This window comes from Ixodes scapularis, unplaced genomic scaffold (genome assembly GCF_016920785.2).
Source record: "Ixodes scapularis isolate PalLabHiFi unplaced genomic scaffold, ASM1692078v2 PGA_scaffold1__304_contigs__length_218370807, whole genome shotgun sequence".
NCBI classification, from domain to species: Eukaryota; Metazoa; Arthropoda; class Arachnida; order Ixodida; family Ixodidae; genus Ixodes; species Ixodes scapularis.
Window position 1 is genome coordinate 202,718,927 of NW_024609846.1, and position 18,952 is coordinate 202,737,878.

At 46.6% G+C, this 18,952-nt stretch overlaps 1 pseudogene; it reads right to left on the minus strand.

Moving 5' to 3' along the window:
* Positions 1-1,377: 1,377 nt before the first annotated feature.
* Positions 1,378-4,357, minus strand: LOC121835907 (annotated as a pseudogene).
* Between the last annotated feature and the right edge of the window lie 14,595 nt (positions 4,358-18,952).

Consider the following 18,952-nt stretch of genomic DNA (forward strand, 5'->3'; position numbering starts at 1 on the left):
TGTGTTTCAGGTACTCGTCGCTGCAACAGATGTGCGCTGACGTCCAGGTTGCCCGAAAATGGCTCTTTGATGCTCTGTGCCACCAGGTCCTCGCGCTCCAAATCTGCGACCGGGCACTCTATGGCTCCGTCGTAGAACTGCCAGGCTTTATGAGTACAGAGGAGGCTATGGCTAGACGGACCCAACTGACGCCAACGTTACTGGATCGGAGAAGTTGACAAGCTCTGAGAAAAAAGTGACGCGCTGCCATTCACTGCCGCGTAGCGGCGCTCGTGTCCAAGCCCGCCCGACCGCGTATAAGCAAACCATATCCCGTACCATAGAGTTATTATAATGTACGCTAGAGGTTCAACTGGCGCTAGTGTCTATGCGACTTCCGTAACGCAAATTGAAGCAGACAGCAACGAGTCTACTTTTGCGGTGTTCCTGTGCATTCCTATGGGAAAACGCGCGTGCATTTTGTCTCTTCGCCGGAAAATATCATAGAACACTTTTTTTTATTTAAGTCGTACCGAATAGTATGTACCTTAATTAACATTGCAAAAGTGCAATTGCTTTAGTTAGCGCATTTTTCTGACCAGTGACGGATGTTTAACTTTACTATATTTCAGGCCCATGCCTCTGCCCCACAGCGTTTGTTCAAAGGCATTGACGCGTCTAAACAAAAAAAAAAAAGAAAATAGTCGAATGGAACGTCGAGTGTGTTCAAGGTTCGCTAACATCGAGAGTCACCAAAGTGTGGAATTGATATTGTTGTTAGAGACGAAGTAAACAGCCAAGACCGGACTGCGAGCCTGGAAGCGTGTCCCGAGGAACCGAAGAACTTTGAAGTCAAACACGACCGGAGGCGACGAGGGTCGGTCAATTAGCGAAAGAAAGGACATAATCTTCGATGCGAGCGGTTTACTGCCTTGATCTGCGTACACGACACTTAAGAAACGGCGTACATGGGCTAGTGAATGCCGTTTTTTTTTTCTTTGTAATCGTGAACGAATTTTCATGTGAAATGACTTGTACCTAGACGTAAAACAGAGTGCGATTTGTGATAACGTTTAATGGCACTCGGCGCAAAGAAGAAACAGTAATGCATAATAACACCCCTGCAAAAGACAACAGGAGAAACAAATTTTAGCATATATGCGCATTTTGGCATATTAGATACGTTCAAACATATAACATAAATAACGATCGATGAAAGAAATAAGACTTGCGAGATACACAGCTCATAAATATTGCATAGAAATTGTTGTTTCACGAATATATTTACATCCACCAACAAGTTCTAGTACTAAATGAATCAAACAACAAAGCAAGAGAAAAATGCGAACAAGCTGACAAAAAAAGAAAAAAAAGAAGGCATGGTTTCAAGATGCCGCACTACTGGTGGCAAAAGAGGACTCGTTTGGTCAAGGTATGCCGCACATATGCCTCACGGGATCTTTCAGTAATGGTGCGGGCCAGGTGTCGCAACCGCAGTGCGACACATTTCTTAATGACTGCCTTGGCAAGTGAAACTGCGTGCATTGGCTCATCTTTGACATGCACCTGGTTCTTAAAACTCTCTGCCTGTTTGTCATAAAATGCCCTATATGCTAGAACAGTCAGGACAGTTGCATTCATTTTTGCTGCTCCATCTTCAGTGGCCATCCCGAAGATTTTTTTTCGGTTTCCTGCAGGAGCAGGCAAACGAGCTTGGAGGGGTACACGACCCCGCCATTGTCCCTGGTGATTATGAAGACTCCTGTCACGCTATCATCCAGGAGCATGCTCACACAAGATGGGCAGCTCAGCGTCTTGGTGACCTGGCGGCTGACGAAGCCCCCAATGTACTTCACAACTTCAGAGGTGAACTCTGACAGGGTATCCTCGCCCAACCCATACACCACGGCCAGATATTCACCCTTTTGGTCGTCCTCGGCATCAAGAGCAGGGTTGATTGTACCCTGGCTGACCGTCAGGCTTTCCCCTTCGAGGTCAGTAGCCATGTTGGCGGAGTTGGGGGCATGCACACCAGCATGCACCAACAGCTTCCTGTAGGCCTGCCGGAACTGGGCGGCTGATGGGTTATTGTTCCAGCCGCCCCTTTTGCCGCACACAGCTGAAGAACATTTCCAGGCGGTCCTGGCTTGTCCGGTAGGAGCACAGATACCTAAAAAAGGAAGACATGACAGAAGACAATTTGTTTAGAAACATGAATCGTGTAGTCAATAATAATAATAATAATTTTTATTTGCACAGATTGCGGTACCCACTCGGCAGCGTGCAATTCTAGGCAGAAAAGTTGAGACCCTTACGCAGGTGCGCCTGCTAGCCCGCCGCCAAGTAGAAAAAGGAATACGGGAGAGGAAAATAATTACAAACACTTAAAACAGAAAGTCTGTTGCAGGTTAAGAAAAGCAGAACAAGCCCTTTCCAGGAAAGCCTGCCCCTTTTTTCACCTCAGCAAAATAATGTTGGAGGAGAAGGTGAGTGGAGAAGAGAAAATCGCGGTGAGCGCAGAGCTTCTAGAATGGAATTTTCCTGCTTTCCTTAACCTACAGGCTACAGCAGACTATAAATGTGATAGAGTATATAGTTCCGTTCTACACTTGCACTAACCTGACTTCACCACTGATGAGCAGTTGAGTTGCAAGGCTTGCCACGCTCTTCAGGGTGAAGGCAAACGCAATGACAGACATGCGCCTGCCGTCCGGCAGGTTGGCCGCCGGGTAGCTCCAGCTGCATGAGGTTTTGGCCGACTCGCTCCATCGTCTGGCTCCTCTCCTGGATATTGGCCTGGTTGAAGGGACGCTTGTAGGTGCGGGCCACAGGACTCCGTAAGTTTAGTAGGTCAAAACACCTGGATAACATGCAAAACCATTGTTTTCTGCAGTTAACACATGGAACATTAAATTCAGCCTCACTGTAGCATAAACACCAATAATGAGCTTCAGATTTTACCTATCAATGCCCTGGATGAACTTGCATGTTCCCTCACAGTTTCTAAACTCTGGGAGCCCAAGCTGTTTCGCAAACAGAAGGGCTTTGACGACGGAACTGCTGAGGGTTTGAGCAGCCAGCTTGACATTCATCTTCTGTCGGCAGAAGTCGATGTGGGCTTGTGTGAGTTTGTTGGCAGCACGAAGGCCTTCAGACATTTGCAGCTTGTGCAACTGCTCAATGAAGTGCCACTGGATCTGCTGCAAATTAATAACCATTTGAAGAATATAATTATATCAATTGAAGTTATTATCTGGTAATATTAGCATGAAGGTGTAGAGGCACATTTGGAGTAGGTGCCCACATGTCAAGTGCTCTGGTCTCTTGCAATCTTCAGAAATATGTCTTCTATATCACTTAGTAAACTAATGCAATGCTTGCAAAAAGATTTTTTTTTTCCAGATTTGTTGTTTGAGGTTTTACCAGATCTGAAGTGGCTAGAACACAGAGCATGTGGATTCTGACTCCCAGCATGCCTCTAAGCATTTTAGAATATTGAAAATTGCCTACTGCACAAGTACTGAACTTGTTGTATTTAGTATTGCTACCTATAATCAGTTCTGATGTGCCACTAATTATTTTTGAACTAGTTCAGCTTGTCAGAACAGGGCATTGGTACTTCTTAGTTGCTGCATGGTTGTTTCAGATTGCTTTTTCTATGACTGTACATTAAGTTTATTTTTTTGCATTATGATGTCAGGCTCAAAGAGTCTGCACGGTTGACATTAGTGTGTTGGTTTACATCACATTAAGAACTGCATGGAATAGATACACAAGCAATAAAGAATGGTTATTTTGTCCTTGTTTTACTCCGTATTTTACGATAGTTACTTTACAACTGAATTTTGAACCTCAAGATTAGAACATAAGGAATGAAGTCCCAAACTACACTTCGTTTAGTGGCTGTGTGTTTTTTTGCAGTTCTCGGGGTTCATAGTCGGTCTTTTTTTTTTCTGATGTAGTGATACTTGTATGTTTTAAAAAGCCATTAGGTACTATTTACCGCACAGGCTGCTGACTTTAGCACCTTCTTGTCTCCCAGCAGGTTACGGAGAAGCTTGAGGGCATAGCAGGCATCGAAAATGAAATGCACCTCCTCGGGGGGTCGAGTCAGGTGCTTGAAAGTTGTCTTCGTGTCTTCATAGCTGATTTCATGAACATGGCAGCCCAGCAGCTTTGCCATGGCGACGTTTGCACCCAGTCCATCGCACACCACGGCCTTGACGTGGAGGCCGCACTCTTCAAGGGTGACGATGCTGTCTTCAAGTAGGCTCTTAAGGAGCGACCCTGACACTCCATTTGTCAGGAAATAGCCAAACGGCATCTTCCAGGGTGAAGCAAGACCTACGACCATGAAAACCAAGGCCTCTGTTGCCATGGGCACTTCGTCAGTCTCGCCCGGGCCACGTCCTTGGCCGAAATCCACGTGCCCAATGAACCTATCCTTTGGGACATCCAAGCTTACTTCTTTTTTTATGGATCACAACACACAGCTTCTCCCGTTCAGAAGAGTTTGCATGTCGTCGCTCCAGCTCTCCTAGTGCTTCTTTGGTGAATCCAGGCCACCCTCCAACAACTTTCAACCAACACCTGAGGGAGCTCACAGAAGGTAGGGGGAAAAGTGTGCTAACGTAGGCATAGGCTTGGGGTGAGTAGTAGTGCAGGGTGGCTGCAAACTGCTTGGTTCTTTTGCTGTACCTTCTGTCATCTTCCTGCTGGCGTTTTTTTTTTTTTTTTTTTTTTCAAAGCGCTTCAGTAGTTTCTGCGGGATTTCTCCAAATGCCTCCATCCTTAGTTGGAGCTCATCTGTCAGTGCATGCTCCTCCTTTAGATATTCCAAAAGAGATTGGAGATTTCGAACTTTTTGTTTGTTTCTTTGCAGGGTCCGTTGCATTGTGTGAATTTTCTCTTTTGCCGAATCTGTTGTCTTGTTCATACGACGTCGTTTACTTTTCGGGGACTCTCCATCGGAGTAGGTGTGGTCACTGGAGCATGGTTTTGGCGCTGCTTTTGGCGCTGCGTCATCGGTGATCCGTGGTGCTGGACGCTTCCTTGGTGCCTATAAGGAAGATACCAGTAGGTGTACATTAACGCATACACACTTTGTTCTGATGTATATGATCTAAGGACTGGAAATAAAAGACATTACAAACTCCTCTGCTGCTATACATTATTTTTGCATTCACCACAAAGACGCATGAAGCTCAAATTTTACAAAAAAAAAGCATGCATCATATTTACTGCTGAATTCAACCTACTTGGAGTTCAGTATATATTTACCTACCTTGACAGAGCCAACGGTGGGTGCTGCATCTTCCTTGAGTCTTGCTTTTACATACAACCCATCCTTAAAGCACTGGAGCTTGAAGTGCCGTGAGCAAAGGACATGATGTGCAGCAAGAGTAAAGTTGTCCGGACAAATTTTTAACCACTTCTGCAGAAGGTTGGCATTTTTTTTAGGGAACCTGGAATATGAAACGAAGTGCTCCAATACAGGCCATTTATGTACAAGCGGTCGCGCGCTATTATTTGATTTGTAGTGCTATGTAGTAATTAAATAAATGTGTGGTTGCTACTTACGTGTGAAATGATAATCCTGAGGTTTTTCCCTCGCGGTTCTTGCAATCCAGCGCTGCGCACAACCTCGGCATTCCCGTATTTTAGCGACGTGAAGCGCTTGCGCCTCGATCAAATTTAACCGCGCGAGCGGGAAAGCAGAAAGCAGACGACATATCAGACCTCATGTAATTTTTATTTGATCTGTTCTCCTTGGAAAAGTTTGCAATCAGTGAAAGAAACAAAAAAGGCAAAACAGAAAACGTATGTGGGCTAACAGGCGGTATTATTATTATTAGTATTTCATAAGTTGCGGCCGTCTTTGACCACCCCCGCCGTACCACGCACCGGTAGCCACTGTGTCGGTAGCCACCGGGCCACCAAGTAAGGTGTACAGTGTGGGTGCCTCCCGGTATTTGTGAATGTTTTGGACTATATGAACATATATTGAACGATGCAACAAGACGATCTTCGTATTCATGCATTCGAAGAAGAAAAAAAACTTTATTCGCAGTGCTGATACGAGCCATTAGAGCTGTTCCCGTCGTTTGTCGTCTGCTCTTCTGACCATAGAGTTATTATAATGCTTCCGACGTGACACATTAGCGTCGCTTTCACCTGGGGGGCTGAGAGCAGTTTTGTTTAATTGTATGCGATTTTTGGTTGCGTTTTTATGGGTAAATACCACGGTAAATACGCAGGCTGCGGCAACGATCTCAAACATAATCGCGTAGTATACACGTATATTTAGCTACTTTAGCGCTCTGCTTTATGCCATGAAATCAACAGAAAAAACTTCTGTAAATGACATTTACCTGTATATGTGATAGAGAAATATTATAAACTATTTATCAGGTTTGGTGTTTTCTTAATATTGGCTCATATAATTGAGCGCAGAGAGAAAATGCGTGCGCTTTTTTCCATAGAAATACATTACCGGAAGTCAGTTTTAGACTGGTTGCTGTCTGCATCAATTTGCGTCAGCACACTAGCGCCACTTGAACCTCTAGCGTACATTATAATAACTCTATGTCCTGTACAGCACCTGCCCACGCCCCCTTGTCACGTGACATGACGTCACTTCCGCCAAAGCAATTTGTCATGTCACGTGACCTGACGTCACTTCCGCTCCAAAACAAAACCATTTGTTTTATTGGTTTGCGAATTGTCACGTGACATGACGTCACTCGCGCCGCTGTGGTAAGATAAACATGGCGCCCGCCGCCGCCCTGAAACACGAAGCCTACGCCGTCGATCATCGGTGCAGTCGCGGCTGAAGCCAGAAACGCTTGAGACGGGAAGCCTACGCGATCGACGCAGTCACGGCTGAGACGCTGTGAACGCGGTGGCGCGAGGGACTGAACACTCGGTGACGCAACTACGCGACAACCGCACCATGCGACGTCTCGCATCGCGCTTCTGCAGGAGTGCGTAAAGGGCGCAAGTACTTCTCTTAGCGTTTTCAACTCGTCGCTTGATAAGAGCGAAGCAAGGATACTATTAACGCCTACCGCTGGTTTCCGAAGTTAAGCCTTCTCTCGATGTCGCCGCTGGTGTAGACTTTGTTCTTTCTGAGCAGGTTCGTCGCCGACGCAGCGGATGTGAACCATGTCATGCATGAACGCTCTTTGCCTTTTTTGGATACGAAAATATGCTCTGTCGTCACGAACGCTTACGCTGACCCACAAGCTGAATTTGAAGTATTGCCAGCATTTTTATTTTGCCTGTACGTTGTCATCGCATCACCGTTACTCGCGGCGACGCAGATCTTCGTGCTTGCCTTCTAGCGGTGCCGCGGCTCTCCCGACTCAAAATAAAAAGCTGCTCGACGCTCGAACCGCGAATTGGGGAAGTGGTAAAGAGAATAGCTTAGTACCGTCAGAAACACTCGTATGACGATAGGCATGCTCAGTGGAACTATGAAGAGAAGAAAAAAGAGTGCATACTTTGAACTCGAGAAGTTTTTATTTCACCACATTAAATATATCGTTGCTATGCAGTGTTGGTTTCAAAGAATGCTGTTTCCTCAGTCTCTTCGAAACAACCGAGGCCTTTATATGATGCACATACATGCATGATAGACCTCAAGTACCATTTATTAAAAATTAGATGTGACTGGTATGTTATAATTAAAAAAAATGTTCATGCACATGTCCAGTTCACTTATAAAACCTTACGATTCACAACTTTTCTGAAAAATTAACTTCTTCTAACCTTTTTTTTTCATTATACAAGCATAAAACTTCAGTTTCACAAACCTCTACGTCAGACAATCAAGGGCGAGATAAATTATTTTCAGAAACCTAGCGGGCCGAGTGCGAAATTTTGCTTCTTTTATGCGGGCGCATTTTCACGTATAATGGGGACGACAAGAAAAAGCCCTAAATGACAACTGACATTTAATACTTCCTAAGGAGAAATAGAATAAAGACGTTCAAGGTGTTATCAAAATAAAAAAAAAAATTCTTCAAAAGCATACGTTATATGTATAGTGAATCAAATTTAAACCTGAAAGTGAAAATTACTGAGGGTACTTAGTTTTGCAGCAAAGCTATTAAGGGCTGGGCTCCCCAGGATAGTCTCCGGTACCAAACATATGTCGACACAACACTCTGCTTGCCGCCGTTGCTCATAGTCACGGCAACCTTTCGAGCCTTTCCACTCAGGCTTGCCGACTTGCGGACGGCCATTACTTCAGTCCCACCATAGTACAGCTTCGCTGGTCTTCCTTCTTCACCAAAGTGAAAAGGCTCAAAGTAATGCATTCCCAAAACTAAAGAAAGAAATACCCAAATTTATTTTTCTGAAAAAGAAAAAGAAAAAGCCACGAAAACACACAAAAAAAAGAGATTCTAATAAAATATACAAAGGTGAAGTTTGGGAAGATTATGAACTTAAAGGGCAGAGGAGGTCGCAGTTCTTCATGGCATGATATTGAGGTAATCGAGTTCTGTGTTAGTCATGGCTATTGATGGCGCGCTGACGCAGGTTTCTCCACTGGACAGAATAATTTGGGACTTGTACAGCTGCGGAGCCCCCTTAGTCTTGAAACGCTTTCAGATTTGGTTGTTGCTAAACGTTACGGAGCGCTTGCAATCTTGTACATGTATGGCTGGGTGTTCCGCTGGCGACGACTTCAGAGACAGGCCGTGTTCTCTATGGCGGTCGTTGACACATCGTCCTGCTTGGCCCACATACACTTTCCCGCAGGTAAACGGCGTCTCGTTCACCACTCCACACTGGCACTCCACGTATTTCTTTTGATGTTTAACGTTACACTCGACTTGGTGTGTCTGGTCTTCCTTAATTATTCCTTGGACAAAACCACTTTACTTTTTCCGGTGCAGAAAGTACACCTTTAACTTGATACCTCGATGCGATCTTCTTTAGGTAGTGAGATATTTGATAGATGGATGGTATCACTGCTGGAAGTGATCGTTGGCTCGGCGACGTCAGGCAAAATTGAACTCGTTTGTCCAGATGCCTTGAGACGCCTAACTTGGGCATGAAAACTTTCTCCCGCTAAATGCGCACAAAGCTTTTTTAAAGCAGCACTCATGGTATTTTTAACAATTCCTCTTTTGACGAACTTAGAATGTGCCGAGTCATATTGCAGCAGGTCTTTTTTGGATCTTGGGGAGTACTTCCAGCAAGTTTGGTTGTCATGAAACGCCATTTGGAGATCTAAAAATTGAAGGATGGAATTTACTGGTGACTCGAGAGTGACTTAAGCCCCGTATTTCTTCCAGGAAGGTGGATCGTATGTTGTCAATTAAGTGTTTTTTTATTATTTATAGGGCTTTGTGAAAGAAGCACCAGGTTTTCGTCCTCGTATTTTAAAAAATATGAGATACTTGTCCGATGGTAAGTGCATTGGCTATTACCCGATCATACTGGGTAAGATAAATATCACAGTGGGTTGGCGCCATGCATGACCCAATACATATTTCTTTCTTTTGTAGGTAATAATTATCTTCACACTTGACAACGGTGGCAGAAAGCTAGAACCGCGACAGTTCTAAAAATATTCTACCTGAATTTCACATTCGTTTTAAAAGGACGTAATTCCATTGGCGTCTATACACTTATGGACGGCTGTAAACAAATTTGTATGTGAAATAGAATAAAAGCAATTTTTGATATCAAGGAAAAACCCGAAAACTAGTGTCGATGTATGATGTAGTAAGTACTGTATGACCTCTTCTGAGTAAGGGATAAGCAATAAATCGTCCAGTTTGAGGTTGGATAGGTGTTGTAATAGGAGAACTGACATCACCCCTTCCCAAAATCCTTTTTCGATAACAACTACCTGAAACGGACGTTCCTCTTTGTGGGTTTTAGCGGTGAAAACATGTCTAAATGGTCATTCTTGGTAGTCAAATTTAGCTTTTTTTCATTTGCGTCAACTGAAGCCCAGTGCACATTTGGAGCGCAAAGGCCTTCATCTTTTTGGTTTTGACCTGTGATTGGTTGAAGTGTTGGCCAATGGCCCTGTCTGCCTTTTCTCGGTTTTGCTCTAGTTATATCACCGCAAAGCCCCCTTCCTTATCGGACACTAGCAGGTTTAAGCTATTTGTACCAAAGTAATTTACCAATCGAGCAATTTTCATCTTACTATCACTTTAATAACCAGTTCTTATCAGTGCGTCGATACAGTCCTTAATAAACCGGTATCTTTCACCTTCATTAGCTTTGTCTGTTATGACATAGATGTTTGACAATAACTAAGCACCCTGTTTTTAGGTGGTCTGCAAAATGTTGGTACTTTTTTTTTCTAAAATCTGACTTACTTTTACAGGTATAAAGGTGTCTTCCAAATAGTGACGGTTTTTCCTCTACGCTCCTTGTTTTAGAAACGAAGATTTCTTTATAGTGGTACGTCCGACGACCCTAGGAATTCCGTCGTCCTCGTTGCTGTGTCAAGTAAAGTCCTCCACCGTCGACCATGTCCACCTCCATGATCTCCACCACCAGCTAGAACACAGAGAAACTTTCTCTAATATCTTACTGGCCTCCACATCTCTAAGCAGACGATCTTGCAGGTCCTCCCAGTATGATGTTGAGAAGGTCTTGCTGAGCCAAATAGGTTTTGTGGATCTGAAGGAACCTAGCCATGTCTGATGGTGACTGAGTAGAACCTCGCCGTGCAGGTTGAACAAGCGATCACGTTGATATAAAAAGAAACGGAGTCTAGAGGAGATACGGACGGAAAAGGGCTCATTGTAGAAAAAAAGAACTGCATTTAGATCATCTGGCGGGCTAGTTGGTTGTACATATTAGAATATTAAAGCTCAAAACGCCGAGGAAGGGAAAACGACGAGGAAAATTGTGTTGGTTGTCAGTTAGCGCTCTTTCCTGTCTCCCTCGTTTTTCCTTCCTCGTCGTTATGCACTTTAATATTCCAATAATTCTAATCTGCAGTTCTGTTCCAGTCACACTTTTTCCACCAACATATATTTTTCCCATTATTTTTTTAGGACATAAAATTTTTTTTATGCACGATTTTAAATGAAATTACCGTACTATACGAATAGACTGGGTCTTAGCACATTCGGGCGTTTGCGTGAACGAATGACGTCACAGTCTCGGCACGAGCAGTATTGTGCAGAACAACCGTACTTGTCGCCAACACCAACACAAGAGAGCCAAGAGGTCCCGGGTACCCGGACACCCGAGGACCGAGCGAACCCAGACCTTCGGATAACACCACAGGCACCGCGGGAAGGGCGGTCATCGCCAAGAAGGAGCGGAATCCCATCCTCCTCAGACTGATAAAAAACACCTACCCCAAGCACAAATACAACAGGGAGATACCAACGATGCCCCCGGGACCTGAACTGCATAGCTCAAGTCACTATCAGACACAATGCACATACCGAAACACACAGCAGCACCCGAGAGAACATTTCTCTGTTTGACTCGATCGCCTCCTGAGCGCTTCGGATTACGTTAACCGGCTCAGGTGCAGCGTCGTCGGCAAAAATCGCCGCGCGCTTCCATCAGTTCCTCGCAATATCTATTGCATAACATTGCATAAGGTCCTGGCACCATCGCACAGCGGACACTGCTGTCTTGTCTGGTTGGCGTATTGCCTCGCGATTGCACGACTTCACGGCACGAGGGTATAAAAGTATACGGCGCAAGACAACAGGACGAGACGAGACGGAACAGCGAGGCGACTTGGGACCAGCGGCCGGGACATAGGCCGACTTCGCGTCTTCATCGTTATTCTAAATTTGGCCAAGTAACAATCAGTTAACTAAACAAAAAGTTCCAGACCAGTTTAACTTCCGAGTCGAGTCTGGAGCAACCTAAGGCGCTCACCAACACGGCCTTGGCGCTGGTGGTCAGGTCTTCAGAGAAAACTCCGACGGGAGCATGTGCCGAGACTGCGCCGTGCCGGCAATCAAAAAACACCTAGCATGGGAGTGTGCAATGTACTCCAAGAGCAGCGGCCCTCCAGCAACGAAGGGTGTATTTTGCCACTGTACCTGACGCCCGGAACGGTGCACCTCCTGTGACTGCAGCTGTACCATCTTCTGTCGTAGCCGACAGGGGGCTGATGGCCCTACCACCACACGTTTAATAGCCGCTTCTGATGCTATCAGGCAAGATCAGCCTTGGCATCGCATTTTAAATAACAAAAGTAAATACATTTAAAAGCAAATGAAAATATCCTCATCGAACTACCTGTCCAGCCGCTACATTTGTTTCCGTTCTTTGTTTTCGACCATGCTTCGAACTCTTTACCAGCCTTTGAAGTCGGAGGTGGGAACTGTCAATACTAAAAAAGCCTAAATTCCTACTAAATTTGGTTAAAATACACAAACAACAAGGCAGGAACGCCGTTCCTTGTGCCGCTTCCTCAGAAAAATAAGGAGTAATGGTTCCAATTTCACCGATGCAGGGAACGCGTTCCAGAAAGCACAGCGTTCCATAGAACGCCATTCTTTTACTTTTGGAGACATGATTTCACATGGTGTCGAGAAACATTTACGTTTTGTTTGTGAGCTTGAACATAACCGCCTAGAGTAGTCAGAGCCCGTGCACTAGAATTCTTACGTCATCAAGCGGCAGGCACCGAGTGCTATGTGAGAGTTAGGCCGGGTTCATGTTCAGTGAATGTGTCAAAGAACACTCTGCATCGGGCCTAAATCCTGAGTGTACGCCATTTTAGTGTGATGGCAATCCATAGAACGTCATCACACTAACGAGGCTGTTGGTTTGTTTTGATTATTTTAGGTTGTCGCGGTCCGACTAATTTCGTAATGGCAAGCTTGCGTCGTCTATAACTTTTTTGTAGTATAAGACATCACGTTCCTTATCAGTTTGCTTTGTTGATCAGCGAAGCCATCTGTTTTAGGTTTTAAACACTCCGGCCACCACAACACCACGCACGTAAATCTACCCAACGTTACTTAAATGCAGAAGGATGCAATCAAAGTAAAGTTACCACAGAAGAATCTGGCAAATTCATGTAGGCCTGTTTTTACGGACGAAGCTAAGAGTAATATTTGGCTATCAACGTTGCGGTGTTGGTCAAAGGAAAAATAAAAATGCTTTCAATCATCTGACTAAAGATCCCGAGACTGGGATGAGAAAGGGCTGAAAAAGGCAAGGTCTCAAACACAGCTGAAATTTATTAGACGATGAAAGGGTTTATAAATGTATCAAATCCTACACAAAACACTAGAAACGAGTGAAAGAGAGAGCGCAGAGAGAGAAAGTAATGGTGAAACCCGTGCCACAAGCAGTACAACAAAGCGACCTTTACAATAGAATTAAACACTTTACTAGGGGGAATACAGGACACTCCCCGAGAATATTGGCCTCGGGAATAACAGGTCTTACGCACTTTCAATGCTGAATGTGTCATAGAGTTACGGTTTTCCACTTTAGAATCGGCTGGTGACTAGCGCCGCCTCTTGTTGCGGAATATATTACTATCCGCCGAACTTCCTTCAACGTGGGCACGTTGGTCGGTCGCGGCGACGTAAGTCGTCTGATGAATTTAAAAATTAGCGGACACTTTATTGGTGACTCACTTAGAGGCCGCATGTAGCTTCATCTACGTATCTACGTTGTTATATAAGCCGCACGCATGTAGCTCGATCAGCGGGTATAGAAATTTGTGCGAGCGGTTTTGAAAGCTGCTACGATAAGTCTGGTTAGTCGTAATCCTACTTTAAAGCAATACGGAGCAACTAATATTAAGGAACATTGTCAACACGAGAAGCACGTTTAGCAGGCACAGCAATGTATTGTCATATACTTCACCGCAAAATATTTATTAGAGAGTTTTATTCGACCGTTTTCGGTTTCCCGCTCCGCTCTATGGAAAGCGGAGTCGCCATCGCGCATGCGCGACCCGCTCTGGGATTTGAGCGTGTAGCGTCAGCTCCGCTATCGTCGCCATTTTAAGAAGTACGTTCCACTCTCAGTAAAGGTTCACTAGATGGTGTTTTTCTGGAAAGGTGGGTGCTCGCTATTTGAAATCATGCTTGGGAGCGCGCTTGACCGTTATGAACCTCGCTGCACTAATGTCACATTCAATTGGGGCGCACGCAGCACCGAGAAAGTGCTGCCCCCAAGGCCGCGCCACCGCGCGGGTGCAGCGTATGACGCACTACCAAGTGAACACGAAGCATTCCGCCGTGCAACGCGCTTGGCGCGGACACTTCAGGGGCAAAACATAAACGAGTAGACCACTGAACAAAATCCGCCGCGAGTGGGGCAGCGGCGCGCGCCATCTAGCGAGAGTCTCCCAAGCCGCCATGTTTACGGAGACGAGGAAGACTAAAGGCTCTGTTATACTCCGACGTAACGCGCGCGCAGGCGAACGCTGGCCGAAGTCGGCTACGTCACGTCGGTCACGCCGCGCGCGTCAAAAATTCGACCTCGCCCTGGCGACTCCCGCGGCGCGCGTCGGTGGGTCGCCAGCGCGGCGCATGCGCAGAATCTGGCTACGAGGGCGCGCTTCCTGCGAGAGTGCGCCACTTCCGGTTCCTTTTCATTTCGAATAGCAGACGAGAATTCTCGCGCTTCTTGAGCGCCAAGTTCGAGCGATGGCGTGGACGTACCTTGCCCGACGAAAACTCGCGCTTGCACTGTTGGTGCACCGCCTGCGCCGCAAGCTTAGGTGGTAAATGTTTATACCCTACATCTTTGACAAGCGCACGGTCTCGTGTCGTGTCGCACGGTCTCGTGTCGTCCTCACCTGTGTTCCTCGTGTCGTAGAAACACAGGTGAGGACGAATTCCCTCGATCAGCTTCTCGACCCCCGACCGAGTCCGATTCTTCGAACATGGCGCCACACGAAGTGCTTCCGTCGTCTGCTATTGCTCGTATTCGCCGCGCTTCCCGTCCGAGGGCTGCCGGGAGCCAGCGCGTGATGCATCCTGGTCCGGCGTCGCCGGCGCGGCCGGCGCGGAATACGGCATGCTCCATTTTGGCGTCGAGGTGGTCAGGCTGCGTCGAACGCCGCCGGTCGCGTCGGTAACGCCACGACGCCGGAGTTTCCGCCGACGCGACGTCGCTGTGACGCGCTCGCGCGCGCGCACGCGTTACGTCGGAGGAAAGAAGGGGCCGAAGGAGGCGGAGAGCGGTAGCTCAAGGCCGCGCCGGCCCGCAGTGCGCGAAGCTTCACGGTCTCCTTTCGACGGTGCAGCTGGTGCAGCAACGCGCCGGTGTCGTGCGCCGCACCAAGTCCCCAATGAACGTAGTGCAGCCGCACCGACACGACCATGTGAACGCGACGCGTCCGTCGGTGCAGTGCGGTGCGGTGTGGTGCGCCCCAATTGAATGTGACATAAGATGGCTGCGCAGACTTTGTTTGAAAAGGCGTCCCCCAGAAAACGTTTCACGGTGGTCAAGAACCTCTGGCTGCTTCGAGAAATCGCTGGCCGCAGTCCTTTCACGGCCCCTGAACGGTGGGAATAGGTGCTGCCTTGTCTAAGCCAGCGGGCTCGATTTTTTATGCGAGATGACGACGACGACGTTGAGAGGATGACACACCGGGCGACGGCGGTGTCTCAACCTGAGCCCTGGGCCTCGGTTCCTCGGAGGCGGCAGCTTCTACTTCCTCCTTGGAGCATGATTCTTTGACCCCAGTAGACCCCAGTGAGCAATAGCGCCATTATGTTCCTGGTGCTCCTTCATGCACTGATCGAACGGCGCGCAAGATCCTCATAGCTCGCTGCTCACCCGCCCAACCCGCCTCCACGAAGTCTGGACTTCTGCGAATCGGACTGCCACCCCCCCAATACCAACAACCCATGTCGTCGTCATCTTGCACGTATATACTCATCACATTACCGTGTTCCCTAGACGCGGCACCGCGGGCCTCGGTGGTACGCGCTGCTGCTTTCCGCGGTGCCGCGGCCAAAAATTAAAGGTTAAAGACCAAAGACTAAAGCAGTCGGAAAACGGACATATATTTTGTTTGGTTACTTCAGGCAGCAAGACAGTGAAAATTAGCGAAAGCGAGTGCTTCATTTATATCTCTACCTTTTTTTCCCCAATGAAATGAGTCTTTTCTTCTTCGTATGCTTCGGTTTGTGATAGGGTGCCTTGGTGTTTATGTACAGTGCGCGACATTGTTAGCGGGAGCATTCAATATCCTGTTTTCACTTTTCACGTTAAATTCGAGGGGCTGACATTTGCCTATTGGCGTGGAATAAAGCGCTCGTTTGAGGCACTAATCTGAGCGACAAATTTTCAGTTTTTTTCAACAGCTGTCAAAGAAATAAACTGCAAATAAAAGCGACTTTTTTCGTGTTAGTATTAACAGTGGAACGCAGTGTATGTATCTGCCTTGGGGGGTGACATTAAACCATTTTGCTTGACTATACAATTCTTTTTATTTCTCTTGTGTGTTTATGAAAGTGCGTTTTTCAGCTTAAGCTCCCTGCCTAGTTTTTGCCTCACTTGTGCTACCGTCTTTTCTTGCAATAGAAGGCCACGCAACATAGGCTACTCTTACAATGCTGAATTCAACAGTAACACTGTAATTTGGTTAGATGCAATATTCACACGCACATTTGAGAAAAAATGGGAGTCTTTAGTAAACGTTTTTTATTAAAATATTTCTAGATGCCTTTCAGCCCAGTTGGACAGGTATTTCGCTCAGTACAAAAGCTTGAATAAGATTTACTGTGATGATTTTATGTATTCTAATATTAAACAAACAAAAAAATGCCTATGGTCTTTGTAGGTTTCGTCCAGCCGTCACATTATGCCGTCTGCGCACATCACTGCCTGGTGCTTCACGACGAGCACCCTCTTGTGGTCCTCTTCTGATTTTTTGATGGACGGCATATGGGCATGCTGTGCGGTCAACAAAACCCCAACAGTTGTTCAGGGGTGTTCCCTTGTCCTTGACGTCCTAATAAAAAAGACAAAAAAAAACACTCTTACAACACGGCAGTATTTAAACACTACCAAAACATGTGATATGGGACTTGTTACTCCTCTAAGATAAAGCGTATTTCCATTGTAGGGTTGTAAAAAACTGGATATCGTAAATTATATATATATATAGTTGTTCCTTAATTCTGCTAAGCTTCGAGGCCGTCAAACTGTGCATGCGAGGCCCGCTACGCCGGAATTCAAAACGAAACTTCTGAAAACTGTTCTAATCTACCACTATTGCTTAGAAGTCCAGGGTTGTGTTTGCTAAATTTTGCATTGTTTATGCCTGTCTGGTTTTCACCAGACAAAAAATTGACGTGGAATATTCTTTCGACCGTTATTGGTAACTCTTTTCAAAACACCACCGGGTAACATATTCGGCCACCATATTTTGGGCATCGCTTTTAGTGCGAGACTTGCGACTAAACCAATTTTATGTTCAGTATTGACGCAGCATTCGCGTCTAATACATTTAGACTCGCATCCGCGACGAACAATGACGTAGCTCTCTTGCTCCTGTAATGAACGGTGTTATGAATGGGCCCCGGACCATTTCCTAATGTCTGCATCGGGCCGTTTGTTTTCGCCGGACGCCTCCCGCGGGTTCAAGGTCATCTGACTCAGCGAGCCTGGCACCATCATCGCCTCGGAGGCACGCCTGCCAAGCGAACGCACGAGACGTGCGCCGTGATATAGCCAGACTTTAACGTGTACAAGTCTGGATATAGCCTCCGAAGAGGGAAAACAACGTCTCAGGTTTCACCGCCGAAACACCAGGGCACGATCCGGGGCGATGAGACCATCCGGACGCCTTCATTTAACGCGTAGACACGAAGGGTCGAAAGGCGGCTCGTCACGTTTCGGCCCCGGACGGTGTTTTGACCAGCTGCATGAATTCCAACGAGCCGGTGCTTTGGTGAGACTCTCGGCGCCGTCTAGACCGACGGTGAAGTGTTTACGGCGGCTGAGTGTGCGTAATCATGGAATGTGGGGCGGTGTTTGAACTGGACACCTTTCTGTGATTGGCCGACTATCCAGCGATGTGGGGGTCCCTACCTAGGGACCTAGGGAGAACCCAGTGTTTAAAATAGGCGAACTTTGACGAGCAAATGTCTTCTCTTCTCTGGTCTTAAACCAACTGTACAAATGTAAATTAAACGTCTATCAAAAGTAACCCTGCTTCCGAGGCCCATCTTCCTGATGTCCTGGTCGGTACCTGGCTCCGGCGGAGCCCGACAACAAGGACTACCCTGGGTTCGCTACACTCCCTAGACACTTGGCCAAAATAAGGCGGCCTCGAAGACTAGCGGCACCATGGGTTGCACTTTAAAAAAGGCTGCATTCAAGTTTCTCTTATTTTCTAAATCTACCAAGGAAATCAAATGCGAACATTTCCTGAGGAAAGTTAGACAATTCAAAAGTTGCGAGCGAGTGTAAATAAATAAAGCTGAGAGGAATGGTTTCTTTGGTGTAGCTTGCGAGCGCTATGCTCGTGGTCAGCTTTCAGTGGCATTTTCGACAGGAGGGCGCATGCACAGATATTCGCGACTCCAGCAAAACGGACGCCATCAAGCGGGAAAACCGGGAACCAGCCGGTCCAGGTCGCTCCGCGCCCCTCCGCGTTCTCTGGTGGCTTTCGCGGTCACGTGTTGTCGGCGCGATGGCGAACCGTGTAATTTCACGAAGGCCCGAAAATTTCTCAAGTTTCCCTGAGTGTTCATTAGTGTGGCGAAGCCTCAGTAGATTGTTTCCTTACGTCACGTGTTTTCGATTTCTTGGATGGGGAGGATTCGCGGAAAAACGTTTTGATTTCTTGTCTGTCTCGAATCCCATTCAAAGTGACGACTACTTGGTAACTGATAAGGAGTTTCTTTATAAGGATGTAGAACAGTGGGAGGACGACGGACGAGGCATTTCACTGGAGGGAACACCAATGCTGCAGTCAAGTGAATGGGAAAGTTCGATAACTGCTTTTCTTGAGTTTGGTTGTGTTCGATTAGCTTCAAGT